We start from the raw sequence: 13858 nt of genomic DNA, 5'->3' as shown, positions 1-13858 counted from the left end.
CCAAAGCAGTATTTCAGTTCTGTGCTTTACACCATCAATGCCTAAATATATACTTTAAAACTCACCTAGATTCTCAAAAAACAGTTTATGTGAAAGTAAACCAATACTTGGAACCATAAAACATCCACTACCTACACCAAATGTACGCAGAGTGTAACCTAAATCCCGAGTAGTAAAAAACTGAAACCAAAAACTCATTTAGGGTGTAAAATGTCATGGCACAGCAATGCAGGGAAAAGCAGATCCAGTGCCAGTGTGTATTCAATATAATAAACAGCACCTTGTACAGCCACAATCAACATGCAAGAAACAAGAACAGATTTGGTACATTTAGTAAGTTTTATTATGATGCCATACAAACAAAAATACATTCAATACAGGAGAACATTGTCTAGCAAAGTACTTACAAATCCACAAAACGGAACACAATCCCCCCATGACAAAAGTGCTTTCTGTGCAGGTATGAAAAAAGAGCAACTCTCAGCTAAACCAATGCCTCTTTTCCCCCAAACGAGTGGATGGCATAACTACTCCTTTTATTCATTTCTACTTTAGGGGCTCAATTCAGTTTTACTCTAAAGCCAATGCAAGATTTATGTACATGTGTGCACCCATGCAAATAAATCATTGCTTGACCTTAGACTCTCAAACTCTGCTTTTCAAATGGCCCATAATTTACAAAAATGGTTACCAAGTAACAAAATATACTTTCTCCATTCCCACACCGGAAGTTACTTTGTCTCCTCCTTGCCAGGTGGCTCAGGTGCTAAAGTTACAATCCAAGAGCCAAACAGCCATTACAAGACCAGCATGCAGAGATTCATTTATAGCTTCATGTACCACCTGAACCTCTTTCCACCCTACAAAAGGCCTCCCCCTCATTCTTCGCTTGTCATTAGGAACTTGTACAGCATTTTCAATGCTCCTCTGTGGCCGTTGTCTTCTGAAATCAAAAACGGGCCCACGAGTCTTCTGGCAAATCTTCGCAGACAGATCTCAGTCCGCTGCATCTGGGCTCCCATCCTGTTAAAAGATCCTCTCTCAGCAGCAAAGGCCTGGTCAGCCCCCCGGACAGCAGAGAACCTAAAGAAAAAAAAAAAACTAGACAGTCCTCTGCACTAGTCAGAAATAGTCCAGTCTACATTCCCACCCCCAACACCCATTTTGACCTCAATGATCAGTGTTCAGTGCTACACAATTCCAGAACAAACCCAACAGAAAACCACCCAGAAAAAGCAAAAATCCACAGTACAGGGCTCCTACCACAGGGGAAAAGTCCATCTCCAATATCTGCATTAAAGCATTTCAACATCTGCACACAAGTTCACAAATTCCATCCATCCCAAAACAGAGTTACCAACTTATCCCTTCCCTCAACCCATTTTTTCCTTGCCTGCTTACCAAGGACATAGATCCATTTGCTTGTCCGCCTAGGTCTTCAGCTTGACACAAAAGACAAGAAATTGAAGCAGTTAATGTAGGTTACAAAACCAAATCTCAAATCATTAAAAATGCAAGGGTTTCATATTCTCTTACATTTCTCTGATAACAGTATCTTTCATGTCCATTAAAAGAGCAAAAACCATAAGAAAAGTATCCTAAATGTACTACACAACTCCCATGCCAACAGCTGTCTAACCAATAAACTCACTGGACTTTATATAACAATATGCAGTGCACAAATGTACCTCAAACCAACATACACCCAGAGTATACCCAAAATGCTCCATCACGCCTCCTAGGAGGGGGAAGAAACTCACCCGTCTCGATCCTCTGATGCTGCTTTTAACTTGCACCCCACTCCTCTGGCAGATCTTCACAAACATCCCAGAGCCCAACCCCATCTGTGCTGCACATTTGGTCATTAAAGATCCTCCCTCTGAAGCACAATCCTGCTCATCTCGTCTGGTAGCACAGAGCCTGAAATGGAGAGAAGGATTTAGACCAAGTCCTCTGCACTTCTTAGAAACAGTCAAGCCAGCATTTCCACTCCCCACATACAGTGCAACACCTATCCAGCACTAACCAACAGCAAAACGCCCTACGGAGAAAACCCCCTAGTCCAGGGCTCTTGCCACAGGATCCACTGCAGCTCCTCCCCAGGGAGGAGAGCAGTTCCTGTGCCGACCCCCATCAAGAGAACCTCAATGCCATCTCCAGCAAGGACTCAACACTGGAGACAGCAGCTGGTGTGCCAAGTCACCATCATACTGCTGTGTATCTAAAGTGATTTGTTACATGTGCACTCGTGAAATAAAATCTCATACAAAGCACTAATTCCATCTTCCAGAGCCAGAATGACAGCCAGTCAAATGCACATGAGTATACAGATAGCTCAACCAAACAGGGAGGAAAAATAAGCCAGAAAAAAAACACCACTATGACTCAATGTTTAGCACATTAAAGCATCACATCAAGAGCTCAAAGTTAGGCCTAACCCAAAAGCAGCTTGTCAACCTTCAAAAACACTTCTTACACACAAAGGACAAATTAAAAATGCATTTGATTTGGACATTAGAGAAACAAGTGAAACTCACCACTGCTCCAGGAACACAATCCTCCTAGATACTTGCTTCACAACTGCTCCAAGATCCATAGGCATCCAGGAAATTTAAGGATAACCTGCAAAACATCTCTTCACTCTCCATTGTTAAAAGCGCAGGACTTCAATACTTGCATCAAATCAAACCAAATGCATCCTTTTAGCCAGCCACTGAGCTCCCCATCAACAGCATGGTGTCATGTACCCATGTGTTAAAAGACAGTGACTCCTGCAAACTCTCCATCACACAGCAAACAAGTTCAGCAATTCAGGCAGTAACCAAAAAGACAACTATCAGCTTCTTTGTAGTTCTGCTCTTTCAATAGAAGATATCCAAAGAATCTCTGGATTCAGTTCAAAACTCCATCTTAATTGTCACCAACTCGCATACAGTACAAAACAAAGCATTCAAGTACTTCAGATCCCAGGTGCATCCATCTGCAAACATAAGCGACCAGCTCAACTCCTCCCTCAAAATTAAGCTAAAAGCTTCTAGCTTAGATTCTACTCTCCGAAAACCCAGGTAAACAGGGATGACCAAATCCATTTATTGTTGTATTCCATGTAGACAAGACAGTCAAACAAATCCCTCTTTTAAATAAAATTATCCTGGTATTAAGTCAAATTCTCAGTCGTACATCCAATCAGGTAGAGGTTGAAATTCGGGCTTTCTTAACGCAGACCTAGAGATGCAGTAATGTGCCTTTTAAAGACCAAATTAAAATTTTGGTTTTACATTAAGAACAATTCAAGGTGCCCCAATACTCTTGAGATTGACAGTAGAACGAGAAAACACTGACCATATTCAGTACCAAAGAACTGCAGCCTGGACTGAAAAGGTTTTCAAGCTTAAACATTCAAAACTGAAACTCCAAAGCAAAAATAACTCAAAACCTAGTGATGGGCCACAACCAATGGATTTAAACCTTCGAGCCACTACATGCATTCTAACTGCAGGGAGATTACAGCCTGTACACATACAGATCAAACCCTTCATAAAACCAAACCTCACATTCCCCAGTGACTAGAAACTCCTCTGAAAACAAAGGTTCAACAACCACTTTCCCCGAGTACACACTTTTACAGCCACATCTCCTCTGTCTTGACTGCTGTACAGGATACTCAGGGCAAAACTACACACCATTTTGTATATTATACATCAGTACCAAACTTGTACATGGAACAAAAAAAAAAAACTGTAGCAGTTGCAGTTGTTTAAAAGAAAAACGAGAGTCCTCTAACAAAAGCATTCGTTTTCAAGCAGCCCTCCTTTTTCACAAAGCACAGCACACATCCACTTCCAGACAGGTGGAAACTCATCCCTCCCCTTTCTGCACTAAAACAGACAACCTTACTTTTAATGAAAACATTTTGGTTTTAGGGCAACTTAATCCTTACAATGAACCCCAGCTGCAATCCTAGTCTAGAGTGTACCACATCTGCAAGTTACTCAGGTGGAGATTTAGACTTGATCCTCTGCACGTTTTAGAAACATTCAAGACAACATTTCCACAGCCAACTTTGTTCATTCAAGACAAGCCAACAGGATAACCGCTAGTCCAGGGCTCAGGTGCAGTGCCTGTGCCACCACCCATCAACAGAACCTGGCTGACATGACAAGGAGTCTGCTGGTGTGCCAAGTCTCTTATATTGCAGTGATTTACTTCGATACGCACCCATGAAATCTTTCAAAGCCAGAAAGACAGCCAGTGAAGTGAAACAATGAATCACCAAGAAAGACAACTATTACCAAGAAAAATAGACCAACAGTTACATTTTGCACTTTTAGTCTGTTGAACTTAAGGAAGCTTAAATTGGCCACAAAGTCACAAACATGAGCCACATCCAAAATTGAAAAGGCATTTAAACATTTTGTATAAACTTGTTTCCGAATTATAAAAGAGCCAGTAGCTTTACACTAGTTGTCAATTTCAGCTGTGACTCTGGACTCATGTATTCACCAAAACGACTGACAGAATTAGGCGATGCACCTAGACAGGTTTTCTGCCTTCCACATGGACAGAACTGCAGAGTCCGGTAAAACCAGAGGCAAGGACGTATGCATTTTTATTAACGTGTGGTGCAACAACGCATCTACCATCACAAAACACTGCTCAGCCACTCTAGAGTTTCAGTAATCTGCTGAGGGCATTTACAATTTAATCACCATCTACATTCCCCACCCCAGCTCAAATGACAAGGAAGCACTAGAAGTACTATACACTGCTCACATCAGTCTCTCCTCCCCACATACAGTAAACTGTGCAGGCAAGCAAAACTAGCAGTCAGAATGGCAGCCACACAGGGATCACACACAGACATACAGGAAAATGCATTAGTCACTAGCTACATCATCAAGACGTGCTGGAAGTGGAACACTCAAAAGAAGTGAACTTTTTTTAAACCGAAACCATAGAGGTTCACAACCTAATCAAAGCAAGGTATGAAACATTCAAATTAGGCAATAAATCAAAACAAGTCAGCCGGGATCAATCTAAAGAAAGGTATTAAACATGCAAAAAACACTTAAACAAATTAGAGGAACACTTCAGCACTCATGACCCAACACACGTGGGACGGTATAGACTACGAAAGAAAGAACATCTGTGCACCTGCCCATGATGCCTCCCTGCACAACAAGCTCAACACTTTTTACACTCAGTTCAAATCCACTCAACAGAACTGCACCCTCCGCGACCGACCAGGTGCTCTCACTGTCTGCAAATGTGGAGGAGATCTCTGCTAAAAGTGAACGTGCACAAGGCCCAATATCATTCCCAGTTCCATGCTCAGAACCTAAACCAATCAACTGCCGAGTGTATTCAAACATTTTCAGCATGTCTTGGGGCCAAGCTGTAGTCCCAACCTGCTTCAAGACAACCACCATCATCCCAATACCAAAGAAAACCACAGTAACATGCCTTAATGACTACCACACGGTGGCACCGACAACCATCATGGTAAAGTGCTTCAAGGGCTAGTCATGGGGCACATTAAGGAAACAATTCTGACACTAGACCCATACCAACAGATCCACAGATGACAGTCTTCATTGCCATACACACTGCCCTATCCCATCTGGATTAAAAAAAAAAAGAAAAACATTCACCAACTTCAGCTCCGCTTTTAACATCATTCCAGAAAAAAGAAACTCGGTACACTGGGTCTCAATACCATCCTCTGCAATGGGATTTGGGACTTTGACAGGCAGACCACAGGCTGTCAGGCTTGGAAACCACACAAACTCTGAACACTGGGGTTCCCCAGGGGTGTGTGCCAAGTCCATTGTCCACTTATCTGATTAAGAAAGCACAACAGAGCCTGTATTTCCAAAGACAGTTGAAGAAGGCCAAGATGTCCCCAGAACCTCACCAACTTATACAGATGCACAACAGACAGTACACTAACAGGTTGCATCTGCAGTGTTGCCGACCACAAAGCCCTACAGCAGGTGGTGAAAACTGCCCAGTCCATCTATGACAAACTGTGCTTGAGGAAAGCTCCAAGCAAAGACTCCACACACCCAAGCAAGAAGAGCGTTTGACCTTCTACCAGCCAGAAATCGGTACTGGAGCACTCAGGCCCAGATTACCAAACTCCGTTTTTACCCCCACACTATTAAACTGCCAGCCTCTCACCCATGATCTGAACCCTCACTGTACCTTCTCTTAAAGCTCAAACACACATTGAAATCTACCTCAACCTCACCCCCCAGAACTTTAGATCCATAGTTGATGCATGATTTTGCACATTGCTTCTTTTTTGTACTACTTACCATCCGAGGATAGTTATATAGCATTTTACACCATATACCTCTATATGAGTATAATGACCAACTTGAACATCTCTACACTTTCCCAAATCAAAGAACAGAAACTAAAAATGACACAACTCACCAATGCCCTGCATGACTACCTTTGCATGTGTTCCTACATCCACAGCTACCCAGCAGATTCAGCAAGGGCAGCTTCAAACCCCTCCTTGCTTTCTGGTGTTCCATCTGCAGGACTTCAATACTCACAGAAAGGAATTGGATCACACTCCTGATGCCTTTCAGACAGCCAATACTGTTCCATGTCTGCATTCAGGTGGGAAGGGACTGGGGAGCACCCATCATGGCATTCCACTCTAAAAACAAAACGAGTCATTCATACCACTCAGCACCACCATGGTCTAGCCTTATTGAGAGAGGCTGTTCTGTAAACAATTGACCAAGATACTGACACTTCTCTTGAGACCAGGGGCTGAAAACCATCCCAACTCTGACAGCTGCCTCTCAGTGCACCAACTGTAAGGACAAAACACAAAATGTCCATTTCCCTCCTCCACACAACATTAAAAGCTCTCCTCACACTGACCTGCATCTCTCCTCTACTTACCTTCAACTCACCTTGTTCACCGAGAGAAGCCCAAGTCCACTTCCCAACCAGTAGCACTCCTTGCTCCCCACGGAGACAGATCTGGGAAAACAGCACCTTGTGGAAAATAAAGAAAAATCAGAACCCCCCCCCCATTCAATCATTTTTGACATTGATGCCAAAAAGATCAAACAAGGATAACATCTTAAACAACTATTTGAAAACCTATACTAAAAATGCAAGATGAGTTAGGAGTAAACTAATCAGGCAGTGGGATAAAAAGTTTATTCATCAACAGTATTTACACTTTTCCATTCTGCTGGAATGCGCATGTAGAGTCACAGGTTCTTGCAGAAGTATCACCTTAACTTCAGCTGACCAAATGCAGGCTCCTTGTCCCAGAGCTGGGCAATCTTGTAGGTTGGCATCACACTCGCATGAGGTGAGGGACCGATACATCTGCAAACAATGAAACCAATGAAAACAAATCAAGTTCAGTAAGAAGGCAGTCTTCATCTCCCTTTATACTACCGACAGCCAACTTCCAGGGAAGCTCGTGACCCTTTTGAATTACTACATCTGACAGGTGTCACCAGGTCACTGGAATATGCATGTAGTGTAAAAAATTTATTCATCAGCTTAATCCTTCCTTTAACTGTGACTGATCACAACTGACCCCAACCTCAAAGACTCATCTCACTGACCCAAAGATACAAAACCCAAATTGTTCTTGCTTCTCTTCCAAGATCAGTTAAAATTACAGACTATCAAATACTCAGTTCTCCATGAAATGAACTAAAGACAAGGCTTTCATATTGTCCCACATTCCTCCAACCCAGATATTAGGGTCTTTCAAGTCCATTGTAAGTGCAAAACTAAGTAGGCAAAAAAAGTTGAATCTACCATGTACTACACCATTGCTGCAACTCCTATGCACATGCCAAAGGTTGCCTGCCCAATATACTCTATGTAGCCAAATGAACCAACATAGCCAGAGTACCCAAATGTACCCAATGAAAAATGAAGTACCCCTTGTAACCAGTATTCTCAAGATGAACCATCTCTCTTACTGGGTAGAAAGACTCGCTACACCCACTCACCTGACTAGATCCTCTGATGTTACCATTGACTTTCAGCCTTTGAACAAGCACCCCATTCCTCCAGCAGATCTTGCTAAAGATCCCAGAGACCAGCCCCATCTGTACTCCACTCCTGGTGATGAAAGGTCATTCGTCTGGGAGCAAAGGTCTGGTCAACCCTTCCGGCAGCATAAAACCTAGTAGACAGTTTTGGCATGATCCTCTGCACTTGGAAAACCACAAGAACATTTACTCCCAGTTCCAGTTTTGTACTAAACTTGTAAAGTGTTTATGGTGCAGCATGTGTCCAGGATAAAACAGGAAAACACCCTGCAGAGAGCCAAGAGAAAACCCCCAGTCAAGGGCTCTTGCCACAGGGGAGGGATCCAGTGCGGTTCCTCCCCTGTGAGGAGAGCAGTTCCTGTGGCAACATCCATCACGAGTACCTGGTCGTAACCAGCAAGGAGTCTACAGTAGAGGAGGCTGTTGGTGTGCCACAACATTGTACTACTGTGCATCTAAACTGATTTATTTACATGTGTGCACCCATGAAATAAATCAGATGCAAAGCAGTAATTGTCTTACAAAGCCAGAATGGACAGCCAGTCAAGTGCACATTAGTATAGAAATGCCCCAACCAAGCAGGGAGGAAAAATTATCCAGAAAAAAGCTTCACCTCTAGAAACGTAGTGTAAGTATTCAGCATGTTAAAGTCTGACATTATCCACCAGAATTGGTCCAAAAACTAAACACTAAATGGTTATATAGCATCAAGTTTGCTATGGATAAGGTTAGATGGGAAAGTGAAACTCACCTCTGCTCCAGGGACATGTCCTCTATTACACCACCCTTGCACCTGCTCCAAGATCCATGTGCATCCAGGAATTTCAAGGACTGCTTGCAGCACCTCTTCACTTTCTACTGTTCAAACCACAGACTTCATTACTTACCAATGGGCATCAACCGGTCACACAGCTGGTATCCAGTGAGCTTCCTCTGAGCAGGGTTCTCCAAGCCTGTCACTGCACTGTGCATTCAGCTGGCCAGGAACTGCAGAGCACTGATTGAACTATAATCAAATGCACAGATCTGCATCACTGCTGACCCATCACAGGAAAAACAGCTAAACTTCCACCTCCTCTACTTACCTTCAAACCCACCTATACCTAGGCCTCAAGAGTGCACCGATTAGAGTGAGAGCAAATAACATATCCACACTGAAGATGAGGGTTACGGCCCAAGAACATCAGCCAGTAGGATGATTGGTTTACCCACCACTCTTTCCACCTTATTCAGAGGTTCGGGACTTTCTGTAGATGAGAACTTGAAGCAGGTGGATCACCTCACCTTACTCAGGACCAAGCTAGCCTCCTCTCTTCTGAGGTGGACCATCATGGATCTTGTTGCAATACCCCAGGCCAGTTCTCACGCTGGACTTAGATGCTGTTGCCTCACTTGAGATTAGCCTGGATACTGACTGAAACCAGAAATGAAAACTATTCAAATCTGTCAAAAGACAAAAGGTAGAAAATTTGAGAACCAAACTAAAAACCTTTAGCTTAACCAACTGACCAAGATACATGTTACCAAACCTATTTACAGTAGTTCATGTAGACATATTGCACATTCAAGCACAACCCATCCTTAAAATTCAACCACCACTACCAAAAAACAAAATTGATTATGCATACAAAGTTGCATATCCAAATAAAATAGTACTTGAAATTCAGTCTTTTTAAAGAGACCCTAAAAGTGTATACCTAGTGCAGCAGAACCTTTGCCTTAAACTTCATTTGAGCCAAGCCGCTTCTGGTTTTGCAAAAAAAAAATCCAAAACACCAAGGATCCACAGCAGTATGAAATCATAACACTCTCCATCTTCAGTACCAAACAGCTACAGCCTTAACTGAGGTGAGAAGGCTTTAGAGCTTAAACACTTTAAACTGAAACAAAAGCACACAGTACTCGAAACTGATTGATAGGGCACCAAGTGGACTGAAGTCTTCGAGCTGCATTATGCACTCGACTATCATGGAGATAACACTTTGAACACATACCGATGAACCCATGGTCAAACTAAGACTCGCGTTCCCCAATGACTAGAAGCACCTTTAAAAAGGCTTTCTGAAAGATCAACAGAACCACTTAACCAAGCTTCACAGCCAGTTTTACACCAATAACAGTTTGTGCTCATTGGTAAGAGTACACATCCAGTATAAGAAAGTCCTCAGACAGTCTTCATGCAGCTCTCTCCCTCACAAGGCACAGTACACAACCACTTCCAAATCAGCTGGAAACTCACTCCTTTGTGCACTAAACCTCTGACAGGATTGATTGTGGTGGACATTCACAGAACAGTCTCAGTGGGTAATCAGGAAGACACCATACTCAGCTTAGTTCCCCCTTTAGTTTACTCAATTCACTTTAAAATTTCCAATGTAAGATTTAGATACATGTGTGCACCCATGAAATAAATCTTACATACTGAATTCTCTAATTTTCCAGTCATACCATAAACAATTTTGCCAAATCCTCCCCAGTGCTTGCACAACACTTTCAGTATTTGACTTCCATCCCCTGATTAACCAGTACTTATGCTACAGTGACACTTTACCATTAAGGCTAAAAAACCAACAAAGCACCCCAGCAGCTGCAGGCTACATAATCAGAGTCTCCTCTTACCTGGACCAAAGTCAACTTTGGCTCAACCAGCCAGGTGGCTCAGGTGCTCCTGGGAACAGCCATCAAAAGGCTGGTGTGCAGAGCAGCAGTCGGAAAAGAAAGCCTCTCCTATTTTTGAAGGTGGTTCAAGCCCACAGCTGCCCCACACAACCTCTGCAGTGTCTACTCTTGAGTGGTAAGGAACTTGCCGATCTGACTGGGTCTCCCGACATGGTATTTCACTGTTTGAACCCATCTCCAAGGAGTCTCAAGAGGAGGAGGCTGCTGGTGCTACAATTGCTTAAGCAAGAAACATCACCAAAACAAACGCCTACCGTAAAAAAAGCCTACAGTTCAACAGGAAGCTAAACTTGCCCAGTGAATCCCAAAACTAAGCCTAGTATAAAACTGAAAAGGCATTGCATTTGGAATTTGCTAGAAAAGACACTTAAACAAGATACTTTTAATCAAACACTATAGTTTGATATTTTCATTGTCTTTGATTTGGGAAAGGGTAGAGAACCACAGTCCCAAGATGCAAAGTGCCAAAACTCAATGAGTGGACAATGGTCTCCACAACCTCCCCACGTGTTCAATATTCACAGAACATTCCCGATATCCATTCAGACGGCCAATACTGTTCAATGGATTCTCATCTCCAAGCAAGACGTCCATCAGCACTGTTTGCATTCAGGTGGGCAGGGACTGGGGAGCGCCAATCAGAGCATTCCACTCTAAATAAAAAAAAAACATTCTAGAGTCACTCGTACCCCTCAGCACCACTGTGGTCTAGCCACATTGAGAGGCTGTTCTGTGAACAAATAACCAGGATACCACTCTTCTCTTGAGACCAGGAGCTAGAAACCTCAATAACATTCTTTCTCCAGTGACCATCCTCATCTTCAACCACTGTAAAAGAAGCAAGACTAACCACTCCCATCCTCCACACAGAGGGGACCAGGATGTGCTGTGCAGACTGCTCCCAACTTTAAAAGCTCTCCTCACACTGACCTGAATCTCCCCTTTTCTTACCTTCAGCTCACATTGTTCACTCGGCACAGCCCAAGTTCACCAGCAGTAATGCTCCCTACTCCCCAGTCTGACAGCTGTCACCTGCTCATTGGAATACAGTGTAAAAAGTATTTAATCACTACACAGATCCTTAAATTCCTGGTGGAGCCATCTCAAATGCATACACTTCAACATAACCCCAACCTTAAATACTGGTCTCTCCCTGACCCAAACAATTGTTCTGGCTTGCTTACTCCAGAAATTCTTGTATCAAAACACTGGCTTGAATACTGAAGATGACAACTAACAGACTGCAAGTTAAAATTGGTTTCAAAATCAAAGACTCAGTTCTCCATGCAGTAAACTAAAGATAAGGCATGGCTTTCAGATTGTCCTGCATCTCTAACCTGATAACCGTCTTTCAAGTCCAAAAAAATAGCCAAGAGTAACAGCAGTTTACACACTATGCTACATGTCCCATGCACATGCCAAAAGTCAGCTGCCCAATATACACCATACAACAGTCTACACAATTGTACGTGAACCCAGAGTATCCGGGTGTATGTACTGCACCCAATGAAAACTTTACCCATGTAGCTAGTGTACACATTGTAGTCAAACCTGGATCGTCTGATGTCAATGACATTCAGACTTGGAACAAGCTCCCTACTCCTCCAGTAGACCTTCACAGAAAGAGACCGGCCCCATCTGCGCTCCACTCCTGGAGATGAAAGGTCCTCCCTCAGGAGCACAAGCCTTCTCATCCCTACTGGCAGCAGAGAGCCTGAAATGGAGAGAAGGATTTAACCCAAGTCCTCTACCTTTCTTAGAAACAGTCAACCCTGCATTTTCACTACCAACAAGGTCCAAGTCAAACCAACAGGACAACACCCTGCAGAGAGCAAAGAAAATCCTCCAGTCCACTGTCGTGCCACAGGGGAGCAAGTGCAGTTCCTGTGCAAACACCCATCAAGAGAACCTGGCTGACACACTGTCTCCTCAGAGCTGTAACCAGCCAGGAGTCCGATTCATCAGGTCACAATTGAACTAAAGTATATCCAAAGCGATTCATTTACATGTGTGCACCCATGAAATAAATCACCTACAAAAGCACTAATTTAGTCTTTGAGAGCCAGAATGACAGCCAGTCAAGTGCACGTCAGTGCCTCGCCCAATCAAGGAGCAAACCCAAAAGACAGACTAGACAAATCAAAGTTACACCTAATTTCTAAATGGATAGCATGTTAGCAATGAGGTCCAAGAGTTTAACACTAAGCCTACAACAAGTACCTTTTCCTCCATTATAACATTTTTGCAAATGATGGGGTCATTTGATAAAATTTGGACTAAGCAACATGAAAGATACCCAAATGTGAAACTCACACACCGATACCAAATGGTTAGAGAGATTTAAAATTTGGTTTGGATTGGGTTAGACAGGAGAAGAGTTGGTACAGTGTCCTCCTAGACTAACTGCAACGGCTCCAAGATGCATGCATCCAGGAAATTTAAGGACAGCTTGCAGCATGTCTTAGCTCTCCCATTTAAAAGTGCAGAACTTCAATACTCACAGTAAGGCATCAACAGGTCACGCAGCTGGCATCCTTTCGGCCAGTCCATGAGCTTCCTCAAACAGGATTCTCTGGGCCCGTCACTCCACACTGTGCATACAGCTGGCCAGGGACCGAGAAGCAAATCACTGCTGACCAAATGCACAAAGTTTGACTTGCACCTCCCCTCTACTTGCCTTCAAACTCACCATTACCTTGGCCACATGGGTGCACTGTTTGGGTTAGGATCAATAATCAGATCAGCATTGAAGTTGCAGGTTATAGGTTAGGGTCAGGAATTTCAGGTAGTGGGATGACTGGTTTACAGTCTACAGTATGCAGAGTCCTGACAATTTCAGCTGATGGGGGGGGGGGGAAAAAAAAAAAAAAGTGAGCAGATGCATCACCTCAGCTTTATCCATCCAATTCGTTACCTCTTCTTAGACCTGGAGCACATGCAGTGATCAATAGCCACTCCTACAAACTGACCTTGGTAGCTCTGTGATGGACAGTCATGCAATTACTGAACTCACCTTTCAGCTATAGTTCCTCCATTGACACAGCAGACTTCCAGGGAAGATCTTGTTGTAATACGCCATGGTTGTCACCAGCAAAGTTTAATTTACAAAGTTCAGTGCATCCATCTCAAAACAAATT

At 43.2% G+C, this 13858-nt stretch overlaps 1 long non-coding RNA gene across 2 annotated transcripts; it reads right to left on the bottom strand.

Annotated features, from left to right (window-relative positions):
* Positions 1-279: 279 nt before the first annotated feature.
* LOC107076094 (uncharacterized) lies at positions 280-13566 on the bottom strand. Of its 2 annotated transcripts, none has more exons than XR_011184424.1 (8): positions 8001-13566; positions 7264-7359; positions 6922-7017; positions 6767-6830; positions 2538-6670; positions 1761-1920; positions 1402-1442; positions 280-1083 (listed from the first exon to the last, which is right to left on the bottom strand). It is a non-coding gene; the product is annotated as an uncharacterized lncRNA (long non-coding RNA). The 2 variants fall into 2 exon arrangements; XR_011184425.1 differs by having other exon boundaries at positions 6933-7017.
* Between the last annotated feature and the right edge of the window lie 292 nt (positions 13567-13858).

The sequence above is a fragment of the Lepisosteus oculatus genome, unplaced genomic scaffold (genome assembly GCF_040954835.1).
Source record: "Lepisosteus oculatus isolate fLepOcu1 unplaced genomic scaffold, fLepOcu1.hap2 HAP2_SCAFFOLD_113, whole genome shotgun sequence".
NCBI lineage: Eukaryota > Metazoa > Chordata > Actinopteri > Semionotiformes > Lepisosteidae > Lepisosteus > Lepisosteus oculatus.
Note: the sequence above shows the minus strand (reverse complement) of the source record. Positions and strands in the feature narration are given on the sequence as shown.